Source organism: Amblyomma maculatum, chromosome 10 (genome assembly GCF_055883805.1).
Source record: "Amblyomma maculatum isolate TAMU_Amacu chromosome 10, ASM5588380v1, whole genome shotgun sequence".
Lineage (NCBI taxonomy): Eukaryota > Metazoa > Arthropoda > Arachnida > Ixodida > Ixodidae > Amblyomma > Amblyomma maculatum.
The window spans coordinates 39,420,175-39,435,151 of NC_139353.1; positions in this window are offsets into that span (position 1 = coordinate 39,420,175).

Consider the following 14,977-nt stretch of genomic DNA (forward strand, 5'->3'; position numbering starts at 1 on the left):
TATAGAGCGAAGAAAAAAGAAAACGTGTTATTTTCATCAAGCAGCGAAAAGGTTAAAATTTGCCTAGTAGTCTCCCCCTTATCACAATTTCTAATCCGTTGAGAAACTAAACCATGACCTTTACTGATTTAACTATTTCAAGAGAATAACAGTCTCCAACTTCGAACTTCGCTGCGGTATGCGTTGCTTTCTTATCCTTTGCTTTCTTATCCTGCGGTATGCGTTGCTTTCTTACTATGGCAATCCACCACTTTCGCAGTGTTGCACCGCACTGCGCAGAGCTTTTTGCCGTCATGCTGTTCGTTCAGATTACTGTTTTGTATTCTTCGCACGTTGTTTTGTTGTTGTTGTGTTGTAATGCTCCAGTGTTTTTCTTTATGCGTGCTGATTTTACACGGGCAGTTTTGTCCCCATGCTGTTTGTCTGTTTCTGTTTTGCCATTTCCTTTTCTGTGCTGTATTCCCCTAAGTGGGAAAGACAGGAGAGAATTCGAAGAACTCCCAACTAAAAAGAACAGTGATACTGATAACAAGTTGACCATGCCGGACGAGAAGCTACTGTGAGCAACCACGGCACAGGGCAGTGGCTTCATGTGGCATCATTATGGTGGCAAGGTTACCTGCTGACATCATTCCAGCCCACGCCTATGACACCAAGGATGAAGCCGCGGCTTATCTATCTTCGAAACGCTAGACGTACAATTTCAGTGATTACGTAGACTTCCTACGAGAGCCCATATGTTGCCTATAAACTAACTCTGCATGTTACCAGACTAGGCAGCCGTCTGTGTCTTACATTTTACAACTCTCTGCGGTTTTAAAGCACCCCTTTTACTACAGTGAGCGAGATCATGCCCATTTACTGTAGTTCTTGATAGAGGTCACCAGCCGTAATGGTCGGCTAGGTCGCTGTGCACTGAGAAGATAAAGAGATTCCAACCCGCTTCGTAGCTTTTGCGCAAACGTCTTTACCCATCATACCATGGGGTCACCTTGGAAACCGGCAGCAGCATCTATCGCACATGTAACAAACGAAAATAGGCTAAGCACTGCTGTTGTTTCTCGCATCAGTTATTAATTATTCTATATATTCAATTACTTCGGAGTATGCGCAAAAATGATGGTCGAAGAGATAAGCTGGGCTCTTGAGAATGTGTTATTAGGAGCGTATGCATTTACTGCGCAAAATAAAGCAGCCATGCGTCCACAAAAACAAATGCGGAATAACTTTTTGTCACCCATGCGAATAATCGAGCTACATAAAATCTATTGCAATCACATGACGTCAACCCGCTCAATGCAGCTGAATGCTTGCTTCTCCTAATTAATGGATTGCAGGGTAAGTCAAAGCTGCAAATGAAATTATGTATGCGCATTCAGTTGACATGGTGATTTGTGTACAATATTCCATTTTTTTCTCCTAAACAGCTCTGCTGTAAAAACAATATTTAAGAGGTAGTGTAATATTTCGCGCATTTTCTCTCTGTCGACTACGATGCCGGCATTCCCTGCGAGCTCGAACACATTTTGGTACTTTTCTTCTAGAAGAGCAAACAAAAAAAAAACACCAAACTGGGTCAATAACACGCGTAAAAATGGAAGAAACGCAATTTTCGAAGATGGCAGTAGCCCAAAAGTGAAGCTGCTTAATTTGCATAGGTTATAAGGGCCATTTGCGCTTCTGTTCTATGTTAAACTGTCGCAGCATGTAGTTGATGGCCAGCATATCCTGATTGCACATGAAGCTTCCTTGCAATCCATAAACTTGAAGGATGCTGAGCTGAGTGCAATGGTGTAAGCCTTCTTCATGCATCTGCTCCAGGATTGGCAGCGTGCAAATAGGTCCCAACATATCTGTACTACTGCAAGGAGGTGTGCAATAGGATATACTGGCGGCGTGTAGGTCATTTTGCAGTTGCTTGCGATTATAGCTGCTTTTGAAGGAGCACAGTTGCGTATATAGATATATGATGAGAAACTTCCATCTCACTAATTCGCATCTCGGCCTAGGGGAGGACAAATATTCCCTGCTGCCATCTTTTAATGACAGGAAAGACTAGACGCTTGAACTCAACGGCACGCCCTTTATAATGTGAATTTAGGAGTGACCGCATATCAGCCTTGCTTACGTAAACAAAAAAAAACTGCTGCAGACAAGGGGTTGCTGTCAGGTTGGTTAATCCTACGCCACGGACAGAATTAGCAGGGCAGGTCATGTGCACCGAGGCTCCTCAGTTCATTAAAGAACGCGGCCGTTCCAATGCGGCAGTGTCATACGGTGCTTATAATCAAATCGCTGACCCTAAGCCTAGGATCGTAGTCAAACGCGAGCTGCCGTATACAAATGAGCCTGATTATCAGTCCGCGCAGTACTCCTGAGTCCTTCCTCGTTATCTGTACGCAGATAAGACCATGCGGTGACTAAGCGCTAGTGTGCGTTTCCTCATTACCCTCGACTGCAGTAGCGCTGCTCCGTCCACTGCTAGGCTAATGGAGACGAAGAGGTGTATATTGTAGAGGCTTGTCTCACCTCTTCGGTCTTCGTCGATATGGAACCCCATCCAAACTTTAGAATTGCCCTGGATCATTCACGCGAACGACATCAGTATTTCAGCGCTGCTTCCTGTGTCTCGACATTGGGATCTAGCCTCTGCGAGGATGCAGTGAGAAGAGGAGCCCTTAAAGTCGTCACGATGCCGATGCGCGCTATGCATCCAATTAAGACTGAGGTGGTACCAGCGAGAATCTAGCGCTGACTGCGTTCTGGTCAGTTCTCGCGCATACCGTTCCTATAGCCGTGCCCTCCGTGCCCTGAATTAGCCATTACCTTTCGGTGTCTGAGTCGGTGGAGTACTCTTCATGGATCCCCAGGGGGCACTTCTAAGCTGGAATCAGGAAGTTCGAATTAAGGGCTCCGCTCGCCAAAGTTTACGAGGACATAAGACACGAGCTGAAATTTGGCGGGATGGCGGAGGCCGCGCGTAGATGCGTCGGCTGAGAATCGTGAGAGAGTTGACCGGGCCACCTGCGTTGTTCTCAAACCCTTTCAGTGGTGGCTCCCTTTTTGTGTATTTCAAAGTGAGTGCTCTATGGCGTGATAAGCAAATTGTATTATACTCCGCACATGGAAACACGGACGAGAGGGATGAATAAAAACGCTGACTAGCAACTGATGTTTATTTCACAGAATATGCAGCTTGATATGGATTATAAATCATGCCCGCTTTTGTTGGTAGATAGCAAAATATTTGAGGAGAATCCGTTAGAAGGTGGCACATAAGCTTGCCGAAGCCAAATTAATGTGAAGCTTGCTACGGCCGAGTGAAAGCCTTTTTACGCTAGAAATATTTTCTTCTTTAAAGACATAAAATATATTTCATAAGATATGCATATCCAAGTGATTCGCTTATGAATTTTTCGTCAACGTACAGGGAGCGAAAAATAACATGCTCCGTCATCGTTAAACATCTAGCGGTCTGCTTCTGTGTGGCCCGTTTAGCTCTATGAATTTATAAATTCTTCCGGCGAGCGAAATTCATTCTACTTATAGGCCAAGAGATTTTTCTCTTGCACGCTGTAAGAAAAAATCTGCCACGAATAACGTGCCTGAGAACATTCACCGAAAACCCACGTGGCGACGTAAGGCAACCGTAATGAATTAAGCCTATGGCACGACTCCAGGCTGCGACCGCTGCTTGAGCTTCTTTAACCGGCGTTGATATACTACAGTGTATATACGAGGGACTTTTTTTTTTACTTATGCCATCGCACTAACTCGTCTTGAGAACTTGTTTCTCTCCCTTTCTCTCTCTCCTCCGGTGCGGTCCGGGAACGTCACGATGGTCCGTCGCTCCACGGGGCCCGCCGGCAACGTGTCCGTAGAGTAAGATATATATACATAAAGAGAGGAAACTCAACGCCATTTGCTGCTCAGCTCGAGGTTCCACGACTCCGCCTGACGGCGTTGCCCCTACAAAAAAAAATAAAACTTTTAGCTTCAGGACTGTATGTAGTTAAAAATAGACTGTAGACAGGAAAAGTAACGGAATATAGATTATTTGGTCACTAAAAGTGAGATAATATTAAGTGCAAATAGTATAATTGTCACGGCTAGGTGGCATGCGCCGCAACTTCCAGATTCAAAGGGTTCTGCTTTGTCCATAGCCCCATATGCCCGTGCGAATACTTTTTGCGTCTCTGTCATGCCATATAAAAGGGGCGCGAGAGTGGGTTGATGCCTCTTTGCTGATATTCTTTGTAACAGTAAGCCGCCGTGGTATTGCTCCTTTTCCTTGATCTTAGTCTTAACGCATGTCTTTGCTATCTTGTACACGGCAGTATCTTGTGTGCTTGGTTGAGACGCAAGCGAAAAACAGAAATCTAAAGTAACATTTCGGCCTCCGAGATTTGGCGTTTTGAAGCGGCCCACTCTGAGGCTGGCACGCTTCGCCGATTCCGCTGTGTGCTGAAATCCAAAGTGTGCCGCTGGGGCCTATGGGAGCGTCCTCTCTTTATATACCTATATAGTACTCTATGACGTGTCTGTTTTTCAGGAGCGCTGCACCAGAAATCACCCCTTACCTGCTGGCTCCGCGCTTATCTAGTTGCGGCGCCGCGATCCATCAGATAGCACCTCGTGACGCAACGGCCGAACACGCGCATTCGTGTTGCATCTGAGTGCACTCTCACTCTGAAAAGGAAAATGAAGTACGCGTGCGAGTCCGGAGCGCACAGGATTATGTGGCGAGGTGTCAGCGGGCGGGGATGCCTACTAGCTTTTCTGAATCCCCAAGAAAAACAATCGGTAATCCCACTCAATCCCTCCTTTGCTTCTCCCTAACTCACTCACTCATTCACTCGCTCGCTAGCTCCGTCACAAAAGCTCACTATGTTTCCGGAACGTTGGAAGGAACACATTTACAAAATTATACGACGTCTGCTCTTCAATCTCTTGTCTACTGTGCATCAACAATTTATAGAACACGGCTTACGCTCATTTTGTTTAAATAGATGCGCGCACGAAAATTGCGCAGACTATATTGGGAGAGCCGTTGTGGGCTTTCTTTCGACCTGTTTTGAATTGCGTAATTGAAAGCTCACCAACTGCAGTGGTGCTCCTCCTTATCTGCTCCAATCCACCCTTTCTTCGCTCCCTTCTCTAATAACCCGAACGAAGCGACGTCCCTACATCCCCATCTGCTTTCGCCACAGAGCAGACTTGTAAATAACCGAACAGACTCTCTGCCAAATAAGACCCCAAAGCTCGGCGCCTATGGTATTTTGGCAGCAAAAACTCAATCACCGGGAACAATCCCCAGAAACAGCCTCCCGCTTGAAAACCGTCACGTCTCCCACGAGGTGGGGTCGTGCAAAATTCCACGCGATATAACTAAATTAGGCTACAAGAGGATACGCGTGTACATGGCTCCGTACTTTAGCGCTCAACAGCGCCCACCCCTATCTCTGTTATTCGCTCCATTTGCCTTAAACATGTTTCCTGGTCCCTTTTCCTCTTCTGTGCATTGATTGTAACCCAGCCACTTTCCTCTTTTCAAAGCAATAACCCTACGTGTCCCGTAAGTCATCGGAGGGGCTCCAGATGACTACCATTTCGGTGGCCGACAGAGGGAGATGCGAGTACATCGTTGCCTACGATGCTCTCTGGCATTCTCCTTGTAGCACACGGCGGGGGCCATTGAGGCGCCTACCCTTTTGAGCATCCGCAGTCGAGATGAGGTGTAGGCACCGTAAAATACAGCTATCTCGCAATTTTCATATTTGGCTCGTGCCAGGACGCAGCAGACGGGGTCCGCAGACCATGCGTGAAAGAGGGCGGACACGTGGATCCGAAGAACCGAATTGACCCTCAAATGGAAGACTACAAAATAGGCTGATGGGATTGTTTACAACAAAGTGGGCAGAACTGGTTGACAAATGTCAACGGGTTTTCTCACTATTTGGGAAAGACTTACGGGAAAACTGTATTTCGCAATATCGGTGGTTCGAATTTTTGTTCGATTTTTTTGTGTTCAGTGTTCGATGATATTAGTGCGAAATCACTCGTACTCTCACCGACACTGACCAGTGATCTTAGCCCCACCTGTTTGCAGCGTAACTCTGATTGGTTGGGCTGCTTCTTGAGGTCACAACCAGGTGGCCTCTCGCGGTTAATTAAAAGTTGGTCTGGTATAGCATGCTGCAAGGTTCGAGTCTCCTCAACGGGTCTCTCAAGTTCGTCAGCCAACAGAAATAGTGATGGAGCCTATGACTCACCTAGTCATAGTGTTTCTAGTCTTTTTCCAGTCTTTTCACCTTTTTTAAATGATCTTACGAGGACAAGAATGGACGTAAATTAGAAGGGACAACGCTAAAACAAGCTCTGACTGACTTTCGACGCCATGTCACCGATACCAAACGCGATTGTCTCGTATTTCTTAGAAGCACAAGGAGGCTAACAGATGCATTAGCATCCTGAAACATCTTTCTGTACTTCGTACCCGATAATTTCCCTGATGTTGGAGCAGGCAGGTGTTTTGAAATACAAGACAGTGATAATAAAAACAAAAGCAAAAATGAATTATTGAATACGGCTGCCTGGAGGAGTATCTTTGTCTATCCTGTAGTGAAACCTTTGCTGACGGGCTTAATCCTGTCCACTATAGTCGTTTATTACGCCTTGCATTAACAGTTTTAGGTTCCGGCCTTTGCGTTTTTTAGGCTGTTCGGATCACGCTACGTAACAATGTAGCATGATAAGGCCTTCCATTCTCTTTTTTCACCAGTTTGAATGAATGGGCACAGCACAATGCTTGGCGTTTATTGGGTTTAGCTTAATGTGGATGCTAGTTAAATTTAGCGGCGATTATTGTGTTTGAAAGATCCCATCGGAAACGCAAAGACGCTAATATAGCTAATAAAAAGTTAGCAGTCGCTGATGGCTGGCGAAAGGGCGATAAACCAGAATCCTCTACCATCTCCGCATGTACCGGATGCGTTGAGGCCAGTTGTGCCGCAGAAAAAAAACCTTGTTTATATACTCTATCAGGGTCATCAATATTACCTGTGGAAGCATCGGTGATGAGCGTAGTACGTGCATTGCTGCCACAGTATTTGTTAATTTCGCATTATATTGAATCTGGCTGTCTCGGGGAATTACGAGCAATGTTTTGCATAACAGAAATCAAATGATCTAGTTTAGAGATGTACTGGGCGACACCTGTGCACTGCCTGCAAAAGCATTAATCTATTATATTCAAATTTAGCAATGTACACTCTCCTGTGCTTGAGAGCGATTAGTCTCTATGTACTCAACTTTCTTGACATTAGCATGGCGGCTGCATTCCGACGCCGTCTTCCTACTGTGTTCTACCAGTGCTACGACGAGCTATATAGTGCACAAGCTCCTCCTTATTGCAGAGGTCAAACCTGGGCAAGGTCAGCGCAGCTAAACCAGGACTAACGCGGTATGTACAACGTCCTCCTCTTTTCTTCTTGTCGCAGGTGTCGATGTCGGAGCGACAAAATCTGCTGTTTTTTTTTTTTTAACTTTGACGACCCTAGCCTTCTCTCCTCAAAGACATGCGAATTCTGATATAAATGCCTTTCTCGAATGCCTTAAGCTTATCCTGCTTATGTCGGGTTTTCCCTCTTCCGCTCCTTATTCCGCATTCTCGTTAAACCAATCGCAGCGTCTTCTTTATACGGCTATCCCAGGACTGCTTACATCCTGACGTCCCAGATGCTGCCTACCAAATACACGTAAATCTTCTGGGTTTCTTCGGCAGTGCAGACTGCCACCGTAAATGTATATTTACTGATTCTACAATACTTTTTTATTCATTTGGCATCGCATTTCTTCCGCCTTTGAGATCGGGATTTGCCACCGAAGATCAAGAATGCCAGCTAGATATTTCGCCAGGCCGTTATATAAGACCAACACTCCACCGGAAGGAATTGAAAAAGTACCGTAGTTTGGAAGTTCGAAAATGCGACAGTGCGCTAGGAAACATATTGGTTTACTGAAAGGAAGTCTGTGTTCCAAAGTGTCAGCGTTCTACTTGAAATTTTTAGATCAAAGCGCAATGTTCCAGGGGAGAGGTAAATGACCTAAGCTCTTCTACATATTTCTACGGCAGGTGCAAAGAGGCGTTAAACGAAACGCGGAGTGGTACTCTGTGAACGGGAGAGCCACTGCTCGCTGGCGTTGTCACCACGGGGAAAGCGTCGCGCACAAGTGCAGGAAATTGAGCAAAACAAACACCTCAAAACAAGTAATGAACCTCAGTTGCCGAATGTTGCTAGGAAGCAAAAAGACCAGCCGAAGTGAACAGCACAGCGGTAGGAAATGGGCACTCTACCGATGCATAGCGTGAAAGTGAAAAGCTAGACAGAGGGAGGGATCAGAATTCGAAGGAGAACTGAGTGGCAGTAAAAGACCCCCGGGCTATTCAGCGGAACCACCCGCTGCCAAATCCAGTTTGCAGTCGAAGATACTGCTGCGCCCCTCACTCTGTTTACCCATGGGTGCCAACGGGCACTGGGAGTATGCCAAGAAACCAGGCTTACTTGGGACATCAGTGCCCAACAGAGGAAAAACTCATGCAGGGAATAAGCCCTTAATGACGCACACAAGGGGGCTTTAGGAAAGACACAACTATTTAAAAGGGTACAGCCCGTATCCCTTTCCACACTGCCGCGCACGTGCCGATTAATAGTCAAGCGATAGGAAAGGGAATGATTAGTATTGAACCCGTCGCTGTGGCTTCGTGCCTTTGTACATCTGCTCCTGATACCAAGGTAGGAAATCTGTCCCAGCGACGGTGACCAAATTTTTAAGATGAAGTACAGAAATGGTAGAGGGGTTTTTGTCCTCTGTGCACGTTAAATAATCCCTACACTTGAAAATAATCTAGAGCCCAGTGCCCTTTTTTAGCCCGTATGCCGCTTCGGGGAGTTAAACTGCAGTTTTGTAAAAGACCGTGTTCACTTTCTCTTTTCTTTCTGCTCTGAAAGCCATGTATGGGGTGAGGGGTCCCGAAAATAAAACAAGCCACGTCTTTAAATGATACGTAAATACGTCCATATTTTCACTTCAGTGACAATACTTCGTCTGATTTGGTGATCAACGCTGACAAAATTGTTGTGCTTACTAGGGGAAAACACTCTCATGAATGTAATCTAATAAATTTGGCTTTTTTCTGCCAATGACAGTGCTCTTTCGACACATTTAACACTATATAGAGTAGAGAAATCAGCAGTTGCTAGAAATATAGGGCTGTAATGCTACCCAATCGTTAAGCGGGGAACACGCTGTGGACACGACCTAACAAAAGCTCTTCTACAGGATGTAGAAGGAGACAGTCTGGATCCTAGAGATTGTTAGTAAAAAGAAAGCACTCTGAACTTCATAGCAAAACAGTTTTCTAAGGCATCTGTCAAAGTGATTAATAGTGACACAGTTTGAAAGATGCAGTCCTCGTGTACCTGGCGTTTCTTGCAAATTGTGATATGGCTTTTGTGAGAGGACAACTAGAAACATTGTCTAAATTTTGATATTACCGCCTGGAAAGAAAGCAGAACATTTTAGTACGGCGATTGACGCTGATAATGAGAAATATGTTAGTCTTCTGCAGAGTACTGAAGAAATGCGCGGAACGTGGGGGCCTTGAGTGAGCGACAAATTTTGAAAGAAAACGCGACAATTTTGTCACTGCCATTAAGCGTAATCGAGCAGTTCCATGCTTATTGGCTATCAACTTACGCAAGCTTTCGAACTCTCTATTTGGGACGGCGCGATAAAAAGCAGCTAAACTTTGCTTGGCGGAAATTTGAAAGCAAGATAGATCCTGTCTTATTAGCCCTTGATACCTGGATACTTCACGAACGCCAAGAGCGCAGCGAGATTTTCCATCCCTTTAACCCTTCAGAGATCTCCTGTTGACAATCGGCCTCTCATAGCCGGGCGAGAAAAGAGATTCTCCCGTCAGAATCATTCTGCATCACTGGGTTAGAGACAGAATTTCCTTATACCCCAAAGGTCCAGCTGACAGGTTCTCTCAGTGGGTTTCCATACGACCCGTCGGGGAGGTGTTTTCTTGGCTATCGCCTTTTTCATATAGCTTATAGTTGCAGTGAACAACGCAGCATGACCAAACCATTTTCCGCGATATCACTTTTTGCAAACTTTAAGTCGATCCCTCGAGATGTATATTTAGAAAATATAATACCCAATGTTCACTCTCTGCTCTCTTCCTTTGCGAGATGCAAACGTATTGAGTTCGCAACAAACACCACGCATCATTCGTTGCCGACATTTCTTGGGTTAATTCAACAACGCCAAGCAACAGTTCAACTTTTAACTGCCACGACGGTTTGTAATGATTCTTTTTAGACGGGGTGGGTTGAAAGCAGCAAACTCACGGTCCTTTTCACTTCATTTGTGTAGGAGAGACGCTCCGATTTATCTGGAATTCCTGTAGGGGCACTGAACTGTTTCTGCGATCTTTAAAGTTTTCACATGTGTATAGGGCTTGAGGTCAGAAAACAACACCGGGTGTATTCCTTGCTTCTTTTTTGGACGGTCTTTTTTTTTTTCTATGGTTTGCAATATCACTTGTGGGGAGGACGTCACCTCGTGAACCTATACAATAATAAATGTGGCGTAAGGTATTTTAACAATCCATGCTACCGTTCACATAGAGGAACACTCAGAATCGGATCTCTTTTTGCTCATTTTGCTTTGCTCTAATCTGCACAACTCTCCGGGCGTTTCTTCTGTCCTATAGAACTATTTTTGCAGCTGAACAATCCATAATTTGTGTGCTTTTTTTCTACCATATATTTTGTAAGGTGTAATGGTGAAATACTGATTAAGAAAGAAAAAAAAAACAGTTTGATGTCTCGGAGCGCCTAAAATAACCACATCCGATCCGCGGAATTCACCCCGCAGAAAGATAGGCCGCTATTGGTGTGAAAAGTGCGTTAATTCTCTCCCTCATGCGATCTCCAGCCCGCGACATGTCTTCATTCCTTGCATCCCTTTCACACAGTGGCCAGAATTTGCTGCCCTCCATCCTTAGCAGCAGGGTCAGTCAGGCGGAAGACAACGACCAATGATCCCTCGTAGCGTCATTTCCGGCTGAAGGCAGCGGTGTTATTACCAAAGCAGGAAGAGAGCAAATGGCACGAGCAGCAGGGGAAGCCCAACCATTGCCTGACCATCACCCGAAAGAACTTCTAATTTCAGTGCTAAGCAGAGAAGGCGACCGACACGGAAAAATACGAAATAAAAGAGAAGGGATGACACCACTAAACATAGAGAAGCGAAAATGAAAGAGGGGCAGAGGGAGGAAGAGGAGCTGCAGGCCGTTCACATCCAACCCTCGAACTGTTGCGTCTACGCTTCCCTTTGCTGCTCGATCGCATAAAAATCATGACATAGACAAGCGGACCTCGCACAGAGCTCTCGGCGACAGGCGTGCCAATGACGCGGTACGCTAGCCTTTCTGGGACATAAAAGCCAGCGGGGGAGCGGCTGCAACACTCAGAAGACAGAGGGCGCAACGCACGTTCGGGGATGGCCTCCCTGGAAGCCGACCATGGTTGATGGCACGTGTGCTGCGGTGGAGCGAGTCCCACTCGGTGGGCTTCACGCTGACTACGTTATTTGCAGAAAAGAGGAACGCGGGATGCACATAATGCTTTCTTCCGGTTTTTTGTTCTCTTTTATCCTTTTAACAGCCCACGGTGTTATCGAGAGTTCACGGTGAGGAAAGCTGAGAAGCTGCCCTGTTTTTTTTTTTTTTTTTTATCTGAGTGGCATTTAAATATACGACATTTCCATTCTATTTCCTCTCATTTGTTGCGAATCTAACAAACAATGGCAAAGGAGCCGCTGAAGGCAGCCTCTAAGAAAGCCCACTTTTTAATGGCGGATAACGATGTTTTCAGATTTTAAAACACAAATTACAAATTCAATTTTTAGGGGAACCCCATAACACTCAAAATGAGCAAAGTTTTCATGACTCGATCGGTATTTCAACGCGGTTTATTATAGGAGCTGAAAAACAACTGTAGTAAGAAAATTAACAAAAGTTTAGCAAGAAAGGCAAAATAGGAGAGAGCAAACAATGACGCCAATACTTTTTTGGAGGCAGGTCGTGATGAGTGTTAGCAGGATTTCATACTCGTTGTGAAAGTATCTCTCTTTTTGTTCCTAACAAAGCGAATATTGTAGCGTGCGTGGCAATAATAATAATAATAATAATAATAATAATAATAATAATAATAATAATAATAATAATAATAATAATAATAATAATAATAATAATAATAATAATAATAATAATAATAATAATAAATGGTTCCCAGGAGAGGAAATGCGCAGTGTCACATTTGCCTCTGTGGGCACCTGCACCGCGCTATAAGGGAAGGGAGTAAGGTGGGAGTGACAGCGGAGAGAAAGGGGAGCCGTAGTGCAGGGCTCCGGAGTAATTTCGACCTCCTGGGAATCTTCAATGTGCACTGACGTCGCACAGCACACGGACGCTTCTTCGTATCGCCTCCACCGAAACGCAGCCGCTGGAGGCCAGGATCGAACCCGGGCCGGGCAACGGAAAAATATTTTTGTGTGCTACGGCAGAGCAGCTGCAAGTATTCAATAACGAAAAAACATGAACGCTGTCCGAGCCAGTTGCTGGCATCACTTGGGCAACCGTGCCTCACCGCGGGCGTTACTGCCTTGCTATGTACGCTACATCCTTCATAAAAAAAAAAAGAAAAGAAAACGGTGACAGAAGGCTGAGCCACTATCTGCATTTGCGGTATAGATGCAGAGGCTGCTACAAATCCCAAGCTTCCTCCTGCAAATGCCAATTAAGCTCGAGCTGTTTGATGTGCTAAGCCACGAGGCTTAACCCTGCCCTTTAGATCCTTCTAACAAGTACTCCGAAATTATCTTTAGTCTCAAATCCTTTCTAAAAATCTCTGATTTCTTGCATAGCTGTAGACTCTGCGTTTTGCCTTCAACTGATGCTGCTTAAATTTCCAAAATCTTGATAAATCACCCCCGTTCTCCGAAGTCGCAGCATTGCCTTCAAGACACGAACTAACCTACTAGCCAGTTGACAGTCACGAACCAAAGTCTCTATGCTTGCAAGATTTTCGCGTCAGAGATTGGTGGTCATTAGACAGAAGTCAACTGGCAACTTAGGGACTTTGGAGATGCCCTTTTTCTGAATTTCCCGAACAGCAAAAACGACCCAAAGGCCTTTCGAATGAGTTCCTGTTCCCCAGGGACCCATCGCGCATAGTCAGACTGGCGTCCGCGTCCCGGAGCCGTTCAACCGACGTGGCACTGAGAGCTGAATTGCACGCAACGAAGAGAATGACGCCGCGGACTCGAGGGGCAGCTCTAATGAACGAACTCCCGACAGTGCCTCGCGTTCGGTCGGGGTGAAAGCGACGCGCGATAGACTTCGTGTTGTAGACTACCGGGAGAAAGTTTCAGCGTCGGCCGGAAAGGAATCAGCCGTGAGAAGCTCGGTCATTTATCAAAGCCTAAACGCCGCTCTTCGGTAGAAGAGCCGAAACGTCTCCGGAGTCCTACGGAAGTGCCTTGAGGAAAAGAGAAAGAGGTTTCCGCTCTGTTCTGCCTGGGAGGTCTGTCGTCGGCAGTTGGTGGGTGACCGACGATGAGATTAGTGGCTGTAGTGGGTTCGGCAACGAAGGAGGTCCGCTCAGGGCGGTGCGTAAGAGAAACTGAAAGAACTATGCGCCAAAGTCAGCTTATTGTTTCCGAACGTAAGGACGTTGTGGCTGGTGTTAGGCTTAGCAAGCTTTCCTGGCGTATAACTTAGTGAAACGTCGCGGAGAAATCAGTCTTTGAATTTAGAGGAAGCACATTGAAGCGACTCCTATTTTAACGTCACTTCCGGTTCCTTTATGCGCGTCTGTACCGTGGAAGAATTTTCAGATTCCTAAATTCTACTACTGTATCTGCGCACACTACATCGGTTGAGGTTTTCCAGGTCTTGTAGAAATTACTAATTGGCTACTCAATGATAGAAAATAATTCGTTGACAAAAGAAAATTGACACTTGACTGAGTACGTTAAAACACATGTCTGAAAACTGAACCACATAAAGCCGTAGTTACGTCGCAGTTTTTGAAGATGGTAGTGAGGATTTTGTTATATAGGAATTAGTGGCGTCCAATCGCGATTGCCCATGCCCTTCGAGGATGAAAGGCGACCAAAATACCTGGCTTTGTGTGTCTCAGCGCTCTGTGCACTCTCTACAAATGACAAGGAAGAGCGCATCATCTTGTTTTGCCGCTGACAGCTTAAATAAGCGCGACAGTGATGAAAACGTTTAAATAGATTACAAATGAAGCCACTGTTTGGCTGGAGGGGGGAGCGGTTCCGCAAGACAAAAATCGAACATCCGGTTGTGCAGGTTAGCACATACAGCGATCACAGCGCTCACGAATTATCGTAGTGCCCTGGCCTTCTTAGCAGTTATTTATCCGGCCCCTGTGTCTGCAAATGTATTCTCATCACTGTTCTATTTTTAGCTGACTTGCATTGCTCGGAACCTGCCAAATGATCATTGCGATGCTGTATCGTTAAGCCTAATTGGTGGACGAAAGCAGTCACGGACTACCGACATAAATACTGCAAGGTAAGTCAACTAAACACAATACATTCAAGACTAACCACGGCCGAAGAACTCGCGTCCTTTGGAGGTCCTCTCGAAACACATCAGTCTCACAAAACAGAAATTTTTCAGCTGTACTCACCCAACTTTGTCATAACTGCAAATAAGGGGGGTGCGGTGTTGCCATGGACACGCAATGTTTTCTGAGCATATCCCTATGATTCCATGTTCAATACTTGCCTTCTTTAAACACTTTTTATAATGCTCAGAGTACGGAACCTCTCCTTCTTTACCTTCAGTCATGATTCTCAATCATATTCTGAA